The following is a 21,854-nucleotide window of genomic DNA, read 5'->3' as shown; positions in this document are numbered from 1 at the left end:
ATATGAGACAGATTTTTCAAAGGTCAAACAATTTTTCTGTTGTAATTTTGTTTTTCCGGTTGGTCTATTTGTTTGACACTGAAACTTTTTCCTATTTTCTGAAACTTTTCAAATTTTTAATGTTCTAAATTATTTCCAGAAGCATTTTCCCACTTCCTTCCTTGTTTTTCTATCCACATCGAGCAATTCAAAGCAATTTATCCAATAGGCCAAAGCGTTTAAATTCTGCTTCAAATCAATCAACCCAAATGAAGAGTGGGAAGCAAATTGTCAACATTTATTACAAATTCCTATAAGCCAAATATTTTTTTTTTTACAACTTTTCACTAATAAAAAGTGCTAGTAAACTAAAATAAAAATTTACATTAATGTTAAGGTACTGTCATTTATAGTCAATCACTGAAGGGCCAATTTAGCAGAGTAAATGCAAACATTAAAAAAGTTGTGGAGGGCCTTGCTCAAAGAATCTAAAATTTACAAATTCACAATGAGTATACATCATCTACATTGCATCTTCTTTGTCACATAGATTCCCTAGTCACCTACTGTATGTGTCCAGCCCATAATTCCACCAAAGATGAAATAATTTACATTTCAATTAATGCATGGTATTTATAGTACTCGAAAATCATAGTTATAGTAGCACGTTCCATAGCATGTCTTTAATGTATTATTCTTCCACAAATGTCTTGAGTATTATAAAGTAATGAGCAAAACTCGCCTCTTTCAATTTACTGAAAAATGATCAAAAGTGATGCAAAATGTAACCAAAATGTATTTGAGTCAAGGGAAGGTGACATTACACAGCTAAGGTATTTTTGTTGGGGACAGTCTGGGTGGTGCACCAGGTTTAGTGCAGGCTTCCTTTTTCCTCTGATTGACACTTGCCAGACAACAAAATATTTCTGATACCTCTGATCAATGCGCAGGGATGTCAGACTTGATGAAAGAACATCATTAATCGTAAAGGAGAAGGAAAGGTAAAAACTAAGTAAGCTTTATCAGAAAGGTCTATGTAAATACAGCCATAAGCACTCACAGAAAAGCTGCACTGAGTCCTCTATCAAAAGAAACATGGGATTCCTTGTCTCCTTTTTTAAACACATTGGGTATCAGACTTCCTCTCTCAGAAAAATCCTTCATTCCCGGGGCCCCAGTCTGTTCAGATCTCTCCTTTCTCCTGCTCCCCCCTCCCATAAGAATTCATAAAACACTCCTCCCACCCTTAGAATGTGTAATCTGAGCTATACCGGCTAGAGCTATACAGCAGGAAGCTATGAAGACCAAGCTAAAATGGCAGCTGCAATCTTAAACAAACAGAGAAAGCTTGTATGGCTCTTTACTCAGGTATGGTAATACTTTCTGCAGAATAAATATAGCGTTCTAGGTGGCACTAATATGGCAAATCTATTGGCAGTAAAATGCCAAAATGACTTTCCTTCTACTTCAATAATTAGTTTGTGCAATAATGACAGGCCATGTTTTGGGGTTTTTTTTAGTTCAGATTTAGGGGAAAAACTCCACTGCTGAAAATCTGGGGTTTTTTGGTGAAACAGACCACATGGTGAAACTCTGGTTCAAATTTGTTAAAAAAAAAATTGCCATTGCTGCAATTATGTATGAAACCCTGTTGATCAGCTATGATTTATAGATGAGTATAATGAATTAGATGAATTTAATAGAAAGAGACTATTTTGTCTGCTGATGAGCAAACTGTCCTAATTCTCCAATGCCAATGGTGAAATGCAGAATTTCCCTACAAATTCATTCCTGGCAAAAAAAAAAAAAAAAATCACTTGCCACTAATTCTGTCTCCTTCTCTATATATGGGAAATTCCTCAACCACCTTTATACAATGTTGAAAAATTCCAGGAAAGTTTATAACACTAAAAATGTTTCCAGTCTGAGCCCTTAACTCTTTTTTATATCATATCCTTGTGAGCTTTTTACTCGCTGTGTGGCAGGTTATATAGTTATAATTACAGAATTTCTTTCTATTTAGCCATTTTGTGCTGAAATTGAAAGAGTGGGTGGCTAAATACAGAGCACTGTGTTAAAGACAATATTTAATTAAACTAGACAAAATGGTAATTTCAGTTACATATGATTTTCCACAGATGGTTTACTTCTGTTATTAGTAAGAAAAGAAATTAATAGCCTTGATCTGGAACAATTGCACTGTGGAAGAGCAGGCCATTTCATAAATTCATTGGGCATTTAGTTTATAGAAGCAGTTTCAAGCTATGTTAAGCAACTCACCCCTGAAATTATGATTTTATCTTGTGCTAGAAGATACAACTTGCAGCTGCTTGCTTTACTTATTAAAGATTCCCTTTACAAGAAAAATATAGAAGGCTCTAAATGTTTTCATTGTTTTTAGTAAACCATTCATGTTTCTTTCTAATGTAATCTAAAACACAAGCTTGCATGAAAGGAAAGGTCCTTTATATTTCCCTTTATTTTTAATTAGGACACATCATTTATCAGCATTGTTAATAGAAAGCCTTGATTTAAAAACACAGACAGTTTAAGGTGTAGAATATAATATCAGTTTAATTTATACATAGAATGAACTGCATAATAAAAGCAACCAGGTAAAATAAATTAGGTTTTGACTGTTATGGGATTAATGCTAATGCAGCTCTTTCATTTTCAGAGTCTCTGGTTCTTGTGCTACTAAACTGCTTACAGAAGATTTAAAATAGGCAAAAAACCCAGAAAATAAATGATAGTACCTGCATCCAGCTGAACACCCTCGGATTTCCAAATGGATGTTCTTCAGACACTGTGTCACTGTATGGTATAAGAATATGGGGTACATTGTAATACTTCGGAGAAGACTCCCCAAAAAAATCCATACCCTGTATTGTGTTAAATTCCAAAATCATTTCCTATGGCCCTCGTATTTGAAATGTGCCAAAGTTGTCAACAATTAAGTAGTAATTGGCCCCTGAACTACCTTAGATACCTTATTCCCAAAATAAATAACTACATGCCTGGCCCTAAATACAAGGCAAAGATGACAAATTCTCACCAGCCTCTTCTGATATGGGTTTCAGTAGCCAATGCTGCTAATCATTCCCTTGAATTTGCAAGTGAGAACATGACCATGGTTCTCACCAAGACCTGGCACTAAGCAGCTGACGACAAACAAAATGGGAAGTCTAAAAAAAGATTAGAGTTATTAAAATCATTATTAAAATCATTATTTGAAATGTGTTTCTAAAGGAAAATAGGCATGCTCTGGTAAGTTGCTATAAAGACAAAAGACATATGAATGTGGATAGATGTGGATAGTACAAGAGAATGTGTTGTAATGGAATATTTAATAATATTTAATAGAAGCCTTGGTGTAATGAGCTGCTTCTTGTTTCACAACCTACTAAGTAGGGATGCACCAAAACCCGGATTCGGAGGATTTGACCGAATCCTAATTAGCATAAATTAGCATATGCTAATTATCATTCGGAAGGGTTAAATGGTAGGAGGGGAAGTTTCGCTGCACGCTGCAAAATTGCAGCGGATTTGGTTCAAGATTCGCCAGAATCCGTCGGGGTAAGTTTTGGGGTTTGGCCTAATACAAAAAAGTGGGTTCTGTGCATCCCTACTACTAAGTGAAAGGAAGGGGATTTTTCGATGGATTGGACTGCTGATTTGTCTTAAGCTTGCTAGCTGGGACCAGGAAGTAGAATGTGACAAGTTTCATTTTCAGATTCTGCCTTGTTTTGTGCAAGAAATAGGGAACTAGGGCACTAGCCCTATTCCTTGAACTAATGCTGAAAAGGGGAATATAATTCTCCTTTAACAAAGAAACAATTTTCTACATCTCAGCTCTGATATCTGAACCATGCATCACATTTTATCTATTAACTTCATCCTATTCCATTCTGTTCTCTTGTGGATCTCTTCTGCCTGTCTCTGGACTTCTCTGTCACAACCCTGCTCTCCCATTGTTTCCTAAAGATTTGCCTCTCAAAGGAGAATTTTACTGCCAATAGATTTGCCACCTAGAACACTATATTTATTCTGCAGAAAGCTTTACCATACTTAAAGTTCCCTACATTTGTTTAAGATAGCAGCTGCCATTTTAGCTTGGTCTCCGTGGCTTCCTGTTGCAGTTCTAGCCGTTGGTAGCTCAGATCACACATTCTTATGGGAAGGTGGAGTGCATTCTTATGAATTCGTATGGGAGGGGGAGAGAGGAGAGAGCTGTGCAGACTCGTGCCCCAAACCCAAAGGAGACCTGGAGGAGAGGAAGTCTGATTACGAAGTACATGTTTACACAAAAGAAGTCAAGAAATTCTTTTGTTTCTTTTGATAGACTCAGTGCAGCATTTCTGTGAGTGCTTATAGCTGTATTTACATAGACCATTCTGATAAAGCTTACTTTGCTTTTACCTTTACTTCTCCATTAAAGAAGCCTTTTTTAAGCAGCCTGGGCCATTGAAAGTCATATGGGGTTATGTAATAAATGGCAAAGTTTGCCCAGGAGCATTAACCAGTAGCAACCAATCATCAGTTAGCATTTATTGGTCACCTGTTTAAAAAAAACATTTCAGTTCTCTGTGCTCCATTTTGGAGCAAATCAGAAAATTACACTTGCAGCGTGCAAAATAACTTGCAGTTTGCTCCAATTTAGGCTTTTTGCACAGTGACCCCTTGCATTCCATAATAAAAAAATCACACATTCTTTTCAGCAATCTTATATTTTGTTCATCAGCCCTTTAGATTGAACAATATTGCAACATGGCCTAATTGTCACGATCATTAAATTAATATTTAGCGGTGGCAGGTTGTAAGCACAGGGCTGCCTTGCTCAAACCGGGACTGCACAGGTTTCCAGTCCGCCCCTAGGTGCAGATTGTAGCCGGACCCCAGAATCAAGTGAGCTCTAAGGGGTGCTTGCACTTGTGTCCAGGGTCCAACCCCCTTATATCTGTCATTTTTCAGGGTAAGATATCTAACTCTCTATTGATTAGCACTGTAGGTCTGAGGGAGAATACTCACAGCTCACCAGTATGCTTGATATTATTGTTCTTATTATATAACTAGATATTTAGCAGAACATAAACCAAGAAGCCATTTTTGTGTATTTTTCCAAACAAAAGCAAAGGGCTAGTGGCTTCAAAGCATGAAAGGGATTTCTATGCATTTAAATATAATGTACTGTTGTCTTTTGATGGCCGAAACTGTGTGCTTGCTTTAGAGCCTTTAATATAGTGCTGTGTAGCCATGAGGAAGGCACTCCACTGAAATAACATATTATTATTATCATCATCATGTATTTATAAAGCACCAACATATACCATAGCATAGAAGGGTGCACACATTAAAAATGCAGATTGCATTCACATATTTAGAATTAGAGTTTACAACATGGCAAGTAACATATAAGCTCTGTACAGTACAATGGTTTTTGTGTCTAGCCAGGAAGATAAACAGGAGTCCAATGTTAATGACTTATTGGATGAAAACTTTTCAAAAGTTTGTTGTAAAAAGGTAGATGATTGGTAAATGCTGGTGGGACAGATACAGGCTGCAAAGGGCAGATTCATCAAAATGTGGGTTTAGAGCTTAATACATAAAAACTCACCTCAGCTCTATGTACTCCTATGAGATTTTTAGAAGCGTATTTATCAAGCGCTATCAAGCAGCATCAGGTTTTTATGTATTAAGCTCTAAACTCACATTTTAATAACTCTGCCCCCAAATGTAAAAAAAAAAAAAGAACCCTGGTCCTTTAAGCAGATAGGAATCTTTAGGTTTTGGGCTTGTTTGGGAGCCTGAGGGCTGCAGGCTTAATTCCCAGTGCTCTCAGAATGAAAGATTAGCCTTGCTATGGCGGAGAGCTAAGATTCCTGAAAGTAAGTGTGAAACTCTGGACATGCCTCTGCTTCACTCATGCGTGATCCCATCTCCCAGGCTCTATTTACTTTACTAATAATACCGGCGCTGTGTTTGGAGAACTTGGTCAGACTTGTTGCGAGAAAGGCTTGCACTCTAACCCCCGGGAATAGGCAATAATTGATAAAACATCAATTTACAACATTCTGCAAGAGAAACAGTAAATCATCTCTCCTGTCAGCAAGTCAGCTCCGCTCCCCCACCCTATTCTTCTCTCCACGTAGAAGGTGATTTTAGTGTGAAAATGTACCGTTCACTCAATAGTGATTATTTTCAACTTCAAACAAAAAAAAAAAGGTTTGTGAGAAGAATTTCCTTTAAGGAGAAGCCAAAAAAGAAAAAAACAAATATGTTTGTGTCTTTTTTTTTCTAAGGGGAGAGGCCAGTTTCCACTGTGTAATTTGCTTTCTGTAATACAGGTGGCAAGTATTAAAAACAGTACCCGGTAAAGCTCTACTGGGGGAGGCAAGGCAAGAATTCCTGGTCTCACAGCGCCCCCTGCAGCAGTCCTGGGCTCAATCAATACATTCCCATTTCTGCTTTGCAAGTGCAGATCATTTCTATGTATTCAGTTCTGCCCAGTGTCATTTTAGCAATCACCCCACCACCGGCCTGGGGAAAAAACATAACTTTTGTAAATATTCTCTTAGCACTAAATAATAATATCACTTAGATTTATTAAAGCTTGAAATTAGAGCTCAACACAGTAAAATTCCACTTCTAAAAACCCCACAGAAATGAAGTGAATGAAGATATTTTACTAAGGGGCTGATTTATTAAAAAGTGAGATTAGACCATAGAAAAATTCACCCACTTTCTATTCATTTATATGGGATTTTTAGAAGTGTATTTATCGAATGGTGAACTCGCCCATTGACAAATACACTTCTAAATATCCCAAAGTAATGAATAGACAGTGGATACATTTTTCTATGGTGAACTCTAATCTCATACTTTGATAAATGATACGATCTAAGTCTAGCAACATCAGAACGTGATTTTTAGTTGTAAGCAAACAATCTGATGCAAAATTAAAGGCACGTTGATGGTATTTATAAATGTGCACTTCAGCTCCATGAAATGGATGGTGTGCAGCGATGTGGCCCCTTTAGCCTGCTTCCATGAATTACACACTAGGGGCAGATTTATGAAAATGTGAGTTTAGAGCTTAATACATGAAAACTCGGCCATGTTCTATTCATTCCTATAGGATTTTTATGTATTTATTAAATGGTGAATTCTAACTTTCACCCAATGATAAATACTGGACCCGGCAGTAATTCCATGGTTCCCTTAGTGGTTTGCATCAATAGCCACAAGTGACTTGCACCAAGTAAATCAGACACTAATGCCATTAATACACATTGGCAATGACTCCATATCTAGGGTAGAGCATGTGCCTAAACTTGCATGCAATTTACCAAATGGGCACTAATTTGCACCAATATTGGTGCATCATGTAGGAGCTGTGGTGAACTGGCCTTAGCATGTTGGAAATCAGGGGTCAAAAAAATGGCGATTTGTGTCCAAAGTTTGTGTTTGTAAATGAGTTCTCCAATCAAACAGTTCTTGTAATATAAGAGTTTAGTAGTTAGGCTAAACCTGTAGCTGGTTTTTAACTACAACTCATAGGGGGAGATTTATTAAGGCACGAACGCTCCGAGCGCATTTTGGACGATTTTTCGCTCTTGTGTGACTTTTTCGTACACTTGCGCAACTTTTTCGTACGCTTGCGCTACTTTTTCGTACATTTGCGCGAAAAATTCAGAAAGGTTCTGCCGCTGTTTACAATCGTTCGGTACGAAAATTTTGTGATTTCGGATCGACAATACGATATTATCGTGACTAATACGATCTTTTCTGAAGCATTTTCATGATATTTGTGATCCTCAGAAATTATCGTATCCAATCCAAATTTTTCCCATTCGGAATTCGACCTCGTGTTTTAATGAATTGGTCCCATAGAATAATGTACTAATTCTTATTTACCTGGATGTTTTAAAGAAATGTGACAGTGTGTGTGCATATGAGTGTGTCCGTAATCTATTTAATGGATTTAGTTTAAATTATATTAATTGAATATACTTTCAAGGAAATACATTTGACAAATATATAATGCTATATGGTAAAAGTGTAATTGGTAAGAGGTATATAGTGTACAGTAAAGTTGAAGTCAGTTCAGACATGAATGTATCTTCTTTCCCATCTTCAGCCCTGCCTAGTTATCTAGATATCTCTATAACAGATGAGCAGTCTCAGTAAACAGGCACAACTACATTGAAACTGTAGCAGCTTTTCAGTACAGCAAATTTATAGGGCAAATATTTAGTACCCATCAGTCCCTCGATATCTGCCCTGGGTTGAGTTCCAGAAGTACAGCAATGGCAAGAACAGTAAAACATGTATTAACTCAAATCAAAAAAGAAAAAAAAAACATTCATTTTCAGGCGTCATCAGCGGCTACAGTGAGTTTTCAGGGGATTAAACAGTTACAGTTACTTTCTCTGTGTGCCACTCACAAGGGAATAAGGTGCCATATTTTACTCACATTGCAGTGAGTGATATAATTTTAGGCAACTTTGCAATATACATCAATTAAAAACTATGTAGCCTTTTTATGATTTTTAATGTAATAATATGGTTTGGAACAGTTCCCTAAGCACCGCCCCCTGTTCCCCTGCTGATCTGGCTGACTACTTTGACACTCAAATAAAATGTAACAGTAGTCGACTGTCCTCAGCCTGCCTTCAGCCTGCATCCTCCCATTCCCACAATTCCCTGCAAACTTGGTGTCAATAAGGAAAAATATCCCAGTGCAATGCATTGTGGGTTATGTATTTCCTCCATGCTGTCTGTAAGCTGTGTACAAGTTGTTACAATTTGTAACATCAATGTTTTAGTCCCTCCTCCCTAGTCAGGATTTTAAATGATGCAGAAAGAGAAAAACTGTTTTGGAGCTGGATTTCAGCATATAAAGGTTTCTCTGTTTTGTGGGGCATTTTAATATGTTTTGGTTCAGTTAGTTTGCTTTTGAATCTGACCTGCGTGCTCACAAACTAACTGAACAGTTATGTCCCATGTGCCCCCACTAAAGTCACTGACTAATGAAGAGGTTAGAGAGCTGAAAGCAGGAAGTAGTGTCCTGGCTATTATGTTAGGCATCTGCTTTTTTTGCCCAACTAACTATATTAAAAATATTTTTTGTATTACACAGCCTATCTATTTTAACCACTTTGGATCCACTTAGGGACAATATATGTTCTTCCTTCCAGAAGCAAGCACAACAGCAGATCCCATACACATTGATTCAGATTATTAAACTCGCTGTATCAGTCCCTCACACCATAGGGCTCATTTAGTGCAATTTCTAGTTCAATGATCATGTTTTTTCCCACAATGCAGCATTTTTCCCCAGAATTCTGCCATCATGACGTATGCAAACAGCATCTCTTGCTACAGTTGTAATTGCGTTTGATTCACCAAAATGGACTCAATGCTTGTGTGCTTTATTGCAAAGTAGGCACAATTGCTCTGAATATTTTCAAAGTCTGTCTGCCATCATTTCCAGTAGTTGGCATACGTGTGTGCCCTATTCTTTCAGGGCAACTGTGCTTTGCATATTGATGCTGGGTGCTGAGGGAACCCTGAAGGTACCGCCTGGTTAGAAGCCTCTGGGCTCAAGCATTCAGTTCCAAAAAACACACGTGATTTACTAAATTCACATGTGGTTTCTGCATTCAAATACCTCAGTTTGATACCAATTATTTTTCTACAAGCGGGTTTTTCAAAAAAATAAAAAGTTCAGCACCTAAAACCTGCCAAGCTTTTTATTTTTTTGTAAGGGAAAAAAAATCTGATCGGTAGCAAGCTGTGGTATTTGGATGCTTGGTTTTAGTAAGTCAGCCCCTAAGTGTACTGTACTACAGTATGTACATTAGCAGAGGACACCACCAGGTGAGTTGTCCCTAATTTTGCTATATTTACTGTGATACCTATACAGAGCAGGTTTATGCTGTACAGCTGTATCTATAACCTATACCTATAACAGCCATGACTAACCTACACCTCCCCAGCTATTGCTGCTGTACAATGACGAGCAGCCAGTAATAGCCTCAGTCTGCACATCTCTGTGTCTCTCTGTTAAATAAATTGATAAATAAAAACATTTGTAAAGTCAACACCTCTCTTTGAGAATGATGTGACTTCTTTTAGCTGAAAGACGGCCAGATTTTAATCCTCATTCCTTGTGCCAATTATCCTGTCTCTCCGTTTCCTACAGGGTGACTATTTGCCTTTTTGCTCTATGTACTGGGATTTCCTGAGGCTTTGTTCTCAATTCACAGACTCTGTTCATGTGGCTGGGGATTTTATCTGGCAACCATATCAACCCCTCAGCTCTGAAACTTCTGCATTTTATTTCAGTCTTCAACTGCTGACTGCCTTGTCTTCTCCTTAATGTTCAGCGTTACCAGAACCTTGATGTGCACAATTCATTGCTATCTCTGGAGAGTCTTACGTCAGCATTCTCATTTGGCTGAAGCCCCTTTATGCAATACTAAAGCTGTAATAAAATATAATATGCACTACATATAAGGCTATATATGTTTTAAACTGTTTTTTTCTAGTACAGGTATGGGACCAGTTATCTAGAAATTTTCTAGATAGTTCTGAATTACAGGAAGGCCACCTCCCATAGGCTCCGTTCTAAGCAAATAATTCAGATTTTTAAAAATGATTTCCCTTTTCACTGTAATAATAAAACAGTACCTGTACTTGATCCCAACTAAGATATAATTACCCCTTATTGGGGGCAGAACAGCCCTATTGGGTTTATTTAATGGTTAAATGATTCCCTTTTCTCTGTAATAATAAAACAGTACCTGTACTTGATCCCAACTAAGATATAATTAATACATATTGGAGGCAAAACAATCCTATTGGGTTTAATTAATGTTTAAATGATTTTTATGTAGACTTAAAGGGGCACATTTACTAATCCATGAATCCGAATCACGAATGGGAAAAAATCATATTGGAAACGAAAATTTCTGAAGATCGCAAATATCACGAAAATGCTTACGAAAAAATCATATTAGTCACGATAATATCGTATTGGCGATCCGAGCCTATGATTAAGTGCCCTAATGGGCACGAAACGCGCCAGGCGTTTATTGTTTTAAACATGAAGGAATAAACTTTGGATTTTAGCAGTTTTCATGAGTCCAGAGTGCTTGATGTTCTACGTTCAACTTTGGCGATCCGAAAGTCACAAAATTTTCGTACCGAATAATTGTAAACAGTGGTAAAACCTTTCCGATTTTTTCGCGCAAGCGTCCGAAAAAGTCATGCGGTGTCCGAAAAAAGTCGTGCAGGCGCCCGAAAAAATCGCTGAGCATTCGTACTTTTGTAAATGTGCCCCATAAGGTATGGAGAAAAGGTTTGTAGAGCCCAATTAAAGAAAGATCCCTTATCTTTATGGATAACAGGTCTCATACCTGTATGTTTTTTCAGTGCCCTCTTTAAACACTATTCTTATCTCTGTATTAGGGCCTTACTGGCCCCCTACACTCCTGGGTCACCCTGCAACCACAAGGTCTGCTTTCTCTGTAGTTACACCCCTGTGCTACATATTTCTGGTCTGAATAATATATCCATACCTCTTCTAAATTTCAATTGAAGTCCTTCCCCCATTTCCCCCCTTTCTTGGCAAGCCTGACATTCAAAGCTCCATCCCTTGCTGGGTCAGTGATGTTAGGGAGTAAGGGATATAACAATAATGTGAAGAATAAAGAATTTTGAAAGAAGGCAGAACACTCGAAAATATATCAAAATTTATCTCAAATGCTTGTCTAAATATTTTAGCTAATCTTATGCTGAATAAGCCACCAATACAAAAAGGGAATTTACACTCCTTCCCCACTATAATATGTAGGGTTTCATTTACAAAATAATGCCATATGTTGTGGTCCAAAAACACCTTCATTTGCATCTGTTTTTGCACTTTTCCCAATGTAGCCTTTTTTGTAAATGAAACTTATTGTGTTTAGTTTATTATTACGATGATGTATCCCTTTTCTCTAGGGGAATTATGAGTTATATACTAGTTTATAAAACAAAGTAACTGGAGGGGGTTAAAATTCTTCCTTCAGCCATCGCTGATGTAAACTGCTGTTTTAAATCATAAGGGCAGTTGCAAATCATTCTCCCCTGTGACTGAAAAAGAAAAAAAAAAAAAAACGCTTCGGTACTGATGTCATGCATTTTCCCATATTTCTTTACTTCTGTAAACTCAACTATTGCCAAATGCTGCAATTCTCTCTGTTCACTAGTCTTATATAAGAATTGGAACCATGTCAGCAATGGTATGCAAGCCTACTGTTTTGGTGTTTTGTTTTTTTTTCAATTTATCTGACCAATGGATACGTAGAGAATATCCTCAGTCACTTAGTTCTGCTTCCATAAAAGGTTCCATTGTCTTAAGTAACTAAAAAATGCTAATTAAAATGTTCAGAACTTGAAATTAAAAAATAAAAGATAGAGGGGATAGTTTTTTTTTGTTGTTGCCAGGATTATTTCTAAGAAAAATAAAGTTTAATTCATCCGAACTGTTCCTGTATCATGAACCTTTTTGCTGCTTAAAACAAACAAACATTTCCTTTTATATTATGACAAAAAGCATGAATGCCAAACCAGGGCAAATAAACTAAGAAAACAAACTTTCACATATAAAGGCTTTCACTACACATGACTTATTCTGATGACAGGGAGCCCGGCCAAAGAGTGTTGAAAGCTTATTAATATTATACAAAAAGACTTTTGTTTAAACAGTTAGTGGGCTACATGGGATTTGTACTGTGAAGTGAAGTGTGTTGTACTGATAGTCTTAGTAAGAAAATACTATGATTTCTGTAAAATTGAGCTAAACTCTGTTCAGAATTCTATTATTTTTCTTTTAACTATTTTACTCAGTAATTTAACAAAATAAATAAATAGTAAGGGTATAGGAACTACTATCTGGAAAGGCTGGAGATGGAAATGGTTCTGAAATGTAAAGAACCTTAAGACTATCCATTACAGAGAGACCCCAACAGGACCGATTTACCACCAACATGAATTTATGCCTATTATATTTATTATCATTTTTATTATTAATACATATTTACTGTATAAAGTGACAACATTGTCCTATGTATTGTCTTAAAGGCTTTATTATCAAAATTCTGAAATTTATTCCAAATTTTTTTTTTATTAAGATTGTACTCAAAATTTAATAAAACTCGAATGTTTGTTTATTAAAAATTCCAAATACAAAAATGCAATTGAAAAAAGTGAAAAGACCCATATAGCTCAAATTCATATTTTACTCATCATTTTGAATGGGTAAAAAATTTTAAAAACTCAAATGGAATAAATAGTTTTAATTTTGCCTAGGGCAGCTCACTGGGGGTCATTTATCAACACTGGGCAAAATTGCCCATGGCCAGTAACCAATGGCAACCAATCAAATTGTTGCATTCATTGTTCTACCTGCTACTGGCTGAAAAAAACAAATTACCTATTGGTTGCTGTAGGTTTGCCCAGTGTTGATAAATGAGCCCCACTGGTAAAATTAAAATATGAATGTTTATAAATCAGCCCTTTAGAGTAGTCAGTCCGTCAGGTGAAGCTGAATCAAATTGTTTACTCACCTTTAGTGATGGGTGAAATGTTTTGCCAGGCATGGATTCGCGGCGAATGTCCGCATTTCGCCATTGGCGGATTGTTTTGGCATTGGCAGATTGTTTCTCGAAACGAATGAAAAAATTTTGGGTGTAAAAATTTGCAGTGCATCCAAAAATGGTCGCAAGAAAAGTCGCGCGTCCAAAAATTGACGCAAGAATAGTCGCGGACGTCAAAAGAATAGTGGCACGTCCAAAAATTGTCGCAAGAATAGTCGCTGGCATCAAATATTTTTGCCTCGCAACATTTTAGCCGTTTCGCGAATCTTTTGAAAGATTCCTTTTTTTCACAGAGCAGCAGTTGGCTCATGCTTTATGACCAGGATTCTGTTTTTACAATACTGCTTTAAGACTGCAGTGGTCTGAGATCCTTTCATAAAGCATTCATTTCATGAATACATTTCAACACAGTTTAGAAAAACTAAAGGATACAGTTCCACCATAGTTTAAATATGCTTTAGGGTTGCATGCAGGGAATCTTTACATTTTATCAGGTATTAAATAATAATATGTCCTTTCATGTCCATGTTTCCCCACAAAGCGGCCCTCTTATCCTAAAGAACTCAGGGCAAATGCCTATTCTGCCCAGGCCTTAAACCAGACCTGTAATTACCATTGCCATGTACCTGTACTAATAAGAGTGTGTCTGTTAGCAGGCAGAAATGAGATATGCTGAACCAGAACAAGGTCTTGCTCTTGCAGATGTCTTGAAATTAAATCCTGACATTAAAGAGCAGCCTCCACAGGCTTCTGTCACTGACCGGCATATCAGAAAGTGCTGGCTGTTAATTTTCAGGGAAGACTTTGATACATGTAAAGAGATATTAAGTGACCATTGGCATGGAACCCTCTGAGGCAGAGCCCTTGTGGCCGCCAGCAGATAATTTATGTAGCGCTATCTAAAACCTTTACATCCCACTGATTGCATCTGGATGTCTGGTCTCAGTCTGATGTCTCACTGAGGAACTGCAAAGGTATAGTGCACAAGTATTAGTGCTCCCTGTACTCAACCAAGCATCATTTAGTAAATGTTGACTCTGGAACGTGTAAATGAGCTTCAGTGATAGGAAATTAAGATTTCCTTTTGGTTAGAATTCACGTACAATCTGTACTTCCCAAAACATTTTCTTTGGCTTCCCTGAATAGCCATTAGCCTAAAGTGACATCCATTATACAACGTGGAGAAACTATTAGACAGTGTTGTATCTGTTTTTTTAGAAGCAGAACTGGACTAAGTACAAGTCTAACTTTATAAAGCAGGCTGCAATTAAAGATGAGTAAAATATTTGTTGAAGAATGTACATTTGTGTATAGCTTTAAAGGATACTACATCCAGTTTCCCTAGTGTGAAGACTAGTGTGCTGACCCCATTTTGCTTTAGAGCAGACATTCTCACACCATAGGGCTTGTTTAGGAAGTGTAACCACAGTTGTGGTTGCACAATTTTTGTCGTACTTGTTGCTTGAATTGATGCCATTCATTAAAGTAAATTGTGCCCAAAGTAGCTCCTTGCACTTGAGATTTGAGCCACCTCAACCATTTCACGCTGTGTTAAAACTCACACTATAGTGCAAAAATGTGCCTAAAGAGTCAGGCACAGATGTGATTTTGACACCAAATGCCCAGAATGGTGGCAACTGGAAGATTCAGTGCAATTGCAAAGGATTCATTCAAACACAAATTCTGTCTTTATACAGGTTACTGCTGTCAGAAGAATTTAGGCCGAGCCTGAAGCTGACAGGAGAACTTAGAGAGGAACTAAGGAGAAACTGGAAGTCCAATGTCTTGACTGTGAGTAGAAACATCTTCATAGAAGCAGGCAAAATCATAACACAGTATCCTTTATTTATATATATATATACAGTATATAAGCTGCACTCCTCAACAAAAGTGAGATGCTAGTTTGCACATGGCTGTAATTACACTGGAATTCTGGGGAAAAAATAGCTTTAATAACATTAAAAAAGAAAAGAGAAATAGACAGAAAAAAATGATACTAACACTGTAACACTGTAAGCACTCTAGTTCAGCTACCCATGGCTAGATATGCAGTGCCCATTTTCTTCATTAAAGGCCTTTTGCTAAAATCTGTACAGATGGAAATTGAGGGGGCTCTGCCTGAAGGCTAGTTAAGGTGAGACTTGGGGAGACTGAACATTTGCTCTCTCTAGTCCTGAAAGCCCCAATTGTAATGTATCTAGTGTAAGTTGTCCTAGATATTGTTGAAATTATGGAAGATATTTTCTTATATCTGGGTTGGACCCCCAGTGGGGGACTTGGCCAAAAGCTGAACCATCTAGTGGGGCTTGAACTGAAAAAGTCCAACCATAACTATGGTAGATGCAGCATTTTGATTGCCACTATTTGTATTGGCCTCCATAAAAGGTGCTACAAAAAGTGCTACTCTCCCTCAATCACTTGCCATTTATTTGAATAGGAAATACAGTGATTTCCCATTCTACAAATGGAAAGCAACAATGCTACCAGTAAAAGCAAAGTCATACATGTGCCAGAGCACTAAACGTAAAACTATACGTGCCCTATTAAATAATCTTACCAAACTGGAATATATATATATATAGAGAGAGAGAGATCAGTAAATATTGTCCTTTTACGTCTTTTCCCTTAAGCCACCATTTTGTAGCGGTCTGTGTGCTCCCACAGAGATCACCTGACAGGAAATAATGAAGCTCTAACTGTAAAAGGAAGTAGTGTGGGAGTAAAAGGCAGAACTCTGCCCATTAATTGGCTGATGGGGCCTAGCATGTATGTGTGCCTTGGCTTGTTTGTGTGCAGTGTGAATCATGTGATCCCAGCAGGTTTCCCCTTCATTTTTAAAATGGCAATTTTCTATTTAGGATTACCCAATGGCACATACTACTAAAAAGAGTATATTTTTATGAAAATGGTTTATTTAGATAAAGCAGGGTTTCAGATATAAGCTGTTTTATGCAATATATTTTTATATTGTTCGAAAGTATGGTTTTCCTTTAAGGACTGATACTTGTTGTTGTATCTTTCCCACTGACAGTCATTGTAACAAAATCCCTGCAATAAATATCCCACATGGGCTAAAGAGGTTCATGAGAATATAGGCCGTACAATTAAATCTATTTTTTGCAAACTCCTTATTTGTGGAGAACATGGCTTAATCCCCTCACATATCTGTGTATAACCTTCACCCCATAGAACATCAGGGAAGCAAAGGCCAAGCGCCACTAAGCTATACGAAGGCTCTTCTTTCCAAAATGAACAGCATGGTTTAAAGCACCGTTCCAGGCGTGAGAACATTCCGTATTCATGGATGATGTAAGTATTAGGATTGCAGGGCACTCAGTTATTTTTATTATTATTTTTGCACGGCATTACATTATGATTGGCAGCATATTTTCTGCCACTGGCTAGGCTGGTTGCATTTGTACAGGACTGGAAACGAGAAATTTGTAACAATCTCCTCTGGCCCGTCGCCAAATATCTACAGGGCATTAGCAACAAACTGGTGAAGCTCATTAAAAAGAGAGAGAGAGAGAAACCTATAACCATTAAAAGTCCATTAAGCAGCATGTCATCTTGTGGAACTAAATAGCCCACAGTAATCAAAAGCATATGAACCCCAGCTGGGTTACCTAGTGAATTGTTGCGATTTAGGGGAGAATCTATCTGTGATGATTGTTCTTGGGTCTGTGCAGTTTTTTCTTCTCTCTCCCAGAGCATGGTTCCATGTTCCATTATAATTAAAGTGATTGATGTAGCATGCAGACAAAGGTGAGGAGTGACCAAAATAGCCAGCACATCTGCTCATTTCGGGCAGCAAATAAAACGCAGCTATAGCAGATAGGCACGTAAGGTTATCCTGCCACAATCAATTAAGCATGGCAGACACAATACTTTCTCATCAACTTGTGCAGGGTAGATCCATCATTTTCTTCCTACAAAGCAGATTACCTATTGTGTGAGGTCAGTGCAAACTATTTACAGCCTAGTTCAATGGCAGCCATTCTTCAACTGTTAAATATTAATTTACTGTAGCTGTAAATTATATAAGCAGCACACAAACCCATTGTTTGGCTTGTGTGAAACAAATATGAGATGGATACTAGTAGCTGCAAAGAGTACATTAAATGCAGTGAGATTGAAAAATATGTAAAATAATTAAAAAAAAAAAAAAAAAAGAAATTTAGGCTTCAATGCATTTGCAAGAATTGATGAGAAATCAGCACGGAATGCTCAGAGACTTGGGCACATTGAAATTAATGTGCCCACCCAAACCAGAATGTACCTCAGAAGCCAAAACTGATGTTTTGTTCTATTTTCCATAAGGTACATTTTTCATTTTCATTTTTAAATTATGTTCTTTTTGTCTAAGTCAAAAGGGATTCTGGGAACAAATTCCTTAAGGCTCTTAGAAAAATCCCATTTACATGGGTTTATCCTACAGGCTAAAGCTCACCCTCTGGGTTTTTAAAGCAAAATCCAGGATAATAGCTGATCAGATTCCCAACTTCACCCTTCTTGGGGCTCATCAGTGTAGTGCAGGGTTTTCTGATCAGCTTAGGTAGAGCCAAGAGTGGGAATTCACGAACAAGTCAAAAGGATTGAGAAGACCGCCATAAACGTATGCAAATATGTCAAAGGGGATTCTGGGAAAAAATTCCTTAAGGGTCTTAGAAAAATCCCATTTACATGGGTTTGCTTTAAAAACCAAGTGGGTAAGCTTTAGCCTGTAGGATAAACCCATGTAAATGAGAGCCTTAAGGAATTTCTTTTTGTCTGAAATTGTAAAACAGTACCTTGTACTTCATGTTAATTTAAGCTCCATATTTAAGCTCCATAAATCTATATTTACCATGGAATAATGATATTGTGTTTTTTTTAGTAAGGGGTTGGGCTTTTTGTCGTAGAAAACCCAAAAGAAGCAAGGCTTTTTAGAGATATATTATACGACAAAACAGCGTCAATTCCAAATCCAAAAATACACCACTGATGCGCTCCTTGTCCTAAGTGGGTTTCTTAACCTGTCCAATTGACATCTGCCTGATTTTTGTCCATATAACGGTCATGTAGGCCCATCTAGCCCCATACCCATGTGTAAGGCTTTATACTGAACAACTATAGATATATATAGTCTATATAGATATAGATCTTTCTTGGCCCTTAGCTCTGAGAGCCAGTATGCTTGCTCCCTTATTTACTCTATGGGTTAGAACTAATACATTAAACAAAGATGGGTTTTATCTGAACCTGGAATGAGTTTTCTCAGCAAGCTGCAAACATTTAAACATGTGGGTTCAGTTACATTAAAATGACTTTAAGAGAAAAAATGCTCAAGTAAATGCTTAAGTAATCTTGTGCACTGAAAACTTTAGTCCTCATTTACAAAGTGCAGGGTGGGGTGCAAAATGCAAATAAAGGACCCATATTGCCATGTTTTTTGCACTTTTGCACCCTTTCTGCTCTTTTAGGAAAAGCGCAAAGACTTATGTCTGCCCCTTTGTTCACCAGGGCTTTATTCATGAGAGACAAGTTGGGGTGGCACCCTACTCCTGAGGTGCAGTGCTCAGCATAGGGCTCAATGGAGCCCTGTACTTACTGTCTGCCCTATGGTAGCAGTAAGGAAAGGACTGCCATGTACCCACTGGTGCATCCCAAACCCTGCGCTTGGAGGACAGGTAAGAAAAAAAAATGTGGAAAAAAATCAGTTATAAATAGTTAAAATAGGAGGTGAGGAGTCTCAAAAGAAAACAATTCTGCAGATGAACTCCTGTTATACCAAAATACATCATCATGGGGGTGCCAACTAATCTGCATGCCAATGAGCTTGAGAAAAGGCCAGTTGTGACTTAAAATGTTTCTTGTACTTTCCAGGATGTAGCCATAATGGAATAAAGGCATAAGCATAAGCATAAGTTGTGTCTAAGGGAACCATGCACTTTCCAGCAGGTCCAGCTTGCAGTTAATTGCAGGGTTTCTTTGAATCCAAGCATACAGTTGCACACTATTCATAACAAAATGCTGAATCAACACATTGGCACTTGACACATGATGCATCACACAAGCACCTTCTGAGAGTAGCATCACAGCATGCTCAAGTTTGCATCCAGTTTAGTTTACATTTGTAAATAAGCCTTTGTGTGTCAATACATTTTATGGGGGCCATTGTACTGAGATCTTTTATATAAAGTTTTGAGAAACAATCACTTTGATCTTTATTTCATCTTGTGAGTATACACTGTGATTAATAGCAATCTGTTTGGGATCAGGAAAAGTATATCTGTAAGAAGGGCAAGCCAAGTGCTGAGACTAAAGGAACCAGAATCCTACGCTATTCTGTTGGCTCCACGTACATGTAGCACCCACACAGCCCACCTTGAAGGCTGAATTTATTGCAAAAGTGCTTTGTATTTATAATGGACTCAAAGGGATGCTAAAACTTGAGACGTAAAGATAAAGAATACTCCTTCAAAACAAGAATTTTTTAGTGATGCGATCTATGAAGGTACCGTATATACTCGAGTATAAGCCGATCCGAATATAAGCCGAAGTACCTAATTTTACTTAAGAAAACTGGAAAAACGCATCGACTCGAGTATAAGCCTAGGGTGGGAAATGCAGCAGCTACTGCTAAGTTTCAATAATCAAAATAAATACCAATAAAATTACATTAATTGAGGCATCAGTGGGGTATATGTTTTTAAATATTTATTTCAAAGAAAAACAGTAAACTAACTCTGTAAGTGGAAAAGAGGGTCAACAAAAACAACAGGCACTGGAGGGTCTGGTTGCAGGTGGCCTAATTTGCACACAAAGGACAGAGGGTGCTAGTCTGGAGGGACCCATGGCACCCAACTCGAGTATAAGCCGAGGGTGACTTTTTCCAGCACATTTTGGGTGCTGAAAAACTAGGCTTATACTCGAGTATAAACAGTACTTTCATCCAAAAATCTCTTTCACTTAGTTGCTAATGCATTGATCCTGCCTCTTCTGATGATGGTGTGCCTATTGGTGTTTAGGAGACCAGGAACTACCACCACCCTGGACCTGACAATAGCTCCAGATAGCTCAGTGGGTTGTAGCAATAGGTGCCCAGTGAGTTGTATGCAACCCTAAAGGCCACCCTAAGTCTAAAAAATGTAAGTTGCACCCAATTTGTGTCAAAAAATAAGCACAGGTGCATCTGTTTTGATACCTCAGGACAACTGCAGTAGATGCACTTTGGTGCGGTTACAAATTTCTTTGGAGTTATGCAAAACACTGCATTAAAAAAACCATGGCAATCTGTATCTGGAATTGCACTTTGCAAGTGAAATTGACCTCAACATTTGACAGCAGAGCAGTCGATCTTTCATGGCACCCAAAGTTTGCACTTTACATGTACAAATAGCTGATATATCCAGTGAATGCAGGGATTTTCTAGGCTATATCTTTTGATGACTTTGTTTTCTGGTATTTATTTCACTTTGGCTCCTGGGAAAATGTTATATTAAGCAATTACATGGAAAATAAAATAAATGCAAAACATCCAGCCTAAAAAACACAGCACTCCAGAATATTTCGTTTGTACGAAACTGCATGCAAAATAGCACCTATAATAATCTGCTTTCAGCTTCATGAAATTGTAAAAAGGCTTCCCAAATGGAATAGCAGCACTGGAGCAACACATTATAAAGGCAGTGTAAAAGCACCTACAGTTTTGTATGACAACATAAAAATGAATGTTTTCATAACTGTACCAAGTTTGATTATTTAATGAGATGCTCCATAAAGCTAAACATCGATAAGAAAAAAACGAACAAGAAACAAGAGTTTTATTAGCAGCTAATGACCAGTTTGTTAGCTAGCAGGCTGTAAACACTCAAACAAACTGGTCATTAAAAGTGGTTACTACCAACTTTCATGGGGATTTACTAGAACCTTTCCTTAATGATTTCATGAAAAGGGGGTTGGAGGGAGAAAGAGAGGGTGAAAATCTCATTTTAAATGGAGACCTGCAAACTGAAGAATGTGAGTTAAATTGCCAACTGGGAGGAGACCTACATTCTTTTCAAGAATACTTTTCTCAAGTAATCAGGTCAGATTACAGTGTAAGATGGGTGCTGATTTCTAATGGCTAACAACTTAATGAGAGCCACTTAATCTACGTTCCTTTGTGCTAAAATTATATTAATGGCCCTTGTAGGCAGTGTTTCTTTGCAGCAAATTATAATACTTATTTCCGAACAATCGTTAAATAGA

This window comes from Xenopus tropicalis, chromosome 5 (genome assembly GCF_000004195.4).
Source record: "Xenopus tropicalis strain Nigerian chromosome 5, UCB_Xtro_10.0, whole genome shotgun sequence".
Lineage (NCBI taxonomy): Eukaryota > Metazoa > Chordata > Amphibia > Anura > Pipidae > Xenopus > Xenopus tropicalis.
This window is presented reverse-complemented; position numbering follows the sequence as displayed.